Source organism: Ammospiza nelsoni, chromosome 2 (assembly GCF_027579445.1).
Source record: "Ammospiza nelsoni isolate bAmmNel1 chromosome 2, bAmmNel1.pri, whole genome shotgun sequence".
Taxonomy (NCBI): domain Eukaryota; kingdom Metazoa; phylum Chordata; class Aves; order Passeriformes; family Passerellidae; genus Ammospiza; species Ammospiza nelsoni.
In genome coordinates this window covers 45,211,899-45,215,119 of record NC_080634.1, presented here as the reverse complement: position 1 = coordinate 45,215,119, position 3,221 = coordinate 45,211,899, and positions in this window count along the sequence as shown.

The window sequence follows — 3,221 nt, the reverse complement described above, 5'->3', positions numbered from 1 at the left end:
AGCATTAGTATACCTTTTCTTTTATATTTACTTTTCATCATTTGCATTACAGCATTAAAGTCTTTACATGTAATTTCTTTACCCATATTTTCAATTAATCTACTAGAGTTTTGTAATGGTAACAATACATTTTCTTCTCAGCTCAAAGACAACTTTGCCAGCAGGAATTCTCAGCATGCTGGGAATTATGGGAGTAGCCCTACTGAAATTTGTTGCAGCAAAAGTACCTCAGGTGGGTGTGTTAGAGGTCCTATGGTACCAAGGGCACAGCACAAGGCACACCAACACACAGAGAAACAGGACAGAAATGAGGTACCTGTCTACTCAGATGTTTCAACAAAAAGGGGCAAGTATAAAATGAAAATCTCAGTGTTTTTGCAGAATATCTGGCTAGAATTAAATGCCTGTGTTTATGAGGTAATTACCAAGTCCAAAGTGAGACATTTATACAACTTTTAAAAGTATGAACCTGAAGAAAACTCTTATACAACCCCTTCAGAGCTTTGCCATTTATAACTATAGCGTTACCATTTATCAAAGCTCTTATAGTCCTTCCAAGTTCTGGCATCGCCTATTGATCTGGCATTGCATCTTGATAATGCTGGGAATCTTGGTGTTCCTGCTCCAAATGTCAAAAGGCATCACTAAATCCCTAGGACATATCTGGCAAGCATCCTGGCAAACCTCTGAAGTACTCTAAGAGGTGTTGGAAAACAGAAGATGCATTTCAATGCGTTTCCTTATTGTTTAACTCACTTATAAATACAAACAAGTTTTCACATATTTCAAAGAAAGTCTTGTGCAAGTAAAAGAGCTTTTTCTGTATGAAGAAGCTCCTACTACAGCCTAAAAAACCTTTGAGTTCCATGTCCTAATTAAAAAACAAATCTTCAGAAATTTCATTTTAAGCAACACTGGGCAGCACTGTAGTCTAGTATTTGAAAATGTTCATCCTCCTAAGAGTGTTAACTTCACACTATGCCAGTTTCGACCACAAGATGAGAAAGACTCCAGCACAGAATGCACCAATATTACGTCCTATTTGTCAGAAACTGGGTTGCATGTTATAAAATTAAAATTGAAAGCTAAGTAGTGGAGAACTGGTCCAGACCTTGGCTTCATGATTCATCCAAAGGATGTCATTAAGAATGTACAGTTTAATGATCCCATAATTTGTTTCCAAAATCGCAAAGGAGTGCTAGACAAGTGTTTCGATAATCTTACCTCTGTCTTAATCTAAGTAATAGCAAGATAAAATAATAACCACAAACAAACAACTCAAACACGAAATAGTCCACATTTTATTGCAATAAAGAAATTTTACCCAATCTTAGAAGAAAGAGGATTCATAACAATAATTTGCCTGTGCAGAACAAGAAAATAACATATTGCAAAAAATGACTTTTTGAAAAAAGAAACTTTATTTCAAATAAATAAAGTCTGTCTCCCTTGAAAATTCAGAATTCATTTTCATGCTTACATTTTCTACAAAGAGCGAAGTAATCAAAACTAACTGAATTCTGGAGGATAATGAAGTACACCTGCAGAATTAGGCAGCAGTTAAGGCTGACAGTCTCAATTGCTGTTTTAGACATGGTTTCAATTTTGCCGAGAACCACTTATCTTTGTAGAATGTAGCACTATAATCGTGAAAAACTCCCACAAAGGCCACTCTATGCTGACTTGCATAACCATCTTTTCAACTTTTCCACAAATCATCTCCTTATTGCAGTGTCTTGGGTAGAGATGGTAGTTTAAAGTTGAGCTGTTCCCCAGATGTTTCCCAGAGCACACATATAACAACCATATATACATTTCTTCTGTTGATGCACCTCTGATTTCTTGTCTAAGATGAGCATACTTGATTAACACCAGTGGACTTGATCCCATAAGATAGTAACAATCTACATCTTGTGTAAGTTTACAGACTCCGTAGAAGGCTGAGGGAACTCTCATGATCCACTTTTCAGTTACAGATTTTCACATCAAATGGCACCTGTCTCTTGTCACACAGTTGCTAAGTGCCTTGAACCCAGTTTTACCCCCTGAAGTTCCTAATCCGCTCAACCGTTTTTGATGTAAGATACAAAAAGTTTTGAACAAGTCCAAACTAAAACACATCTATTCACTTTTAACCATCTTTTCACCGCAGACCAAAACTTTTGAAATTTATTTTTTGATCAGAGACTTAAGAAATACTTCTCAGAAACACTGTGTTGATTTGCCACCTAGGAAAACATAGGATCCAATCTAAGACCGAAATCTGAGAATTTGAGAAATGGGAGGATGGGTCAATGCTGTTCCATAGGGAAAAAGTCTACCTAGCTGCAGCCACTGCTGGAAAAGGCTCATGTGGAGCAGAGCTTGTGTTTTTACAGCTTCTTACCCTCATAGGCATGTGGTAGGGTTATGTCAAGGACACTATGCAGAAAACAAAACAGATGAAGGAATGGAGCTCTGGAGAAGGAATCAAAAGGCGCTGAGGCTTTTTGATGTAAATGGGACAGAAGAATGATGGGAGACAGCAAAGGTCAGCTCACCTAGCCTGGACTGGGCCGACAGCTTGACCTAGGCAAGGGAAGCTGGAGTTGCTCTCAAATGGCAGAGAGGCTCTGTGGCCATTGGCTCTGTATTCTGTAGAAATGCAAGTAAGTTAGTGTTCTGGCCTTGTGTGGAGAAAAGACTCAATTATCTTCTTATCAGCGAAAAGTGTGACAGTGAATTAAAAAAGAAATTTATCTTAGAACTGTGAAATAACATTAATTTATTTGTACACACTAACAACACTAATTTCAGTATGTGCCTCCACAGCACAGATATCCAGAAAAACTTACTTCTGATTTTAAGAAGGATCATTCACATTTCTAAGGAGTCAGAATGTCCTGCTGGCCTTTTAGCAGCATGCTTTTAGCCAAAAATTCCATAATGATCTAGCTGCTCTTTCCCACTGAGGTAAAAGCAAGTACAACAATTGTGTCCATTTGCAATGACATAAAACAACCTGACTCAAGTGGTTCTTCAAAAGGCATTACCATCATCTAACCTAACTGCTATTAAAACTAAAAATGAGATTGACCTTATTTTTCAAACACTTCAGTGTAAATTAAAAGACACAGAAAAAAATAACACCCTGAGAAACAGCAGTCTTCTAGAAAATTCTTTATGAACCACTCTAAACTAAGATTTTACATACAAACACCAAGTGTTGTACAGCATAAGAA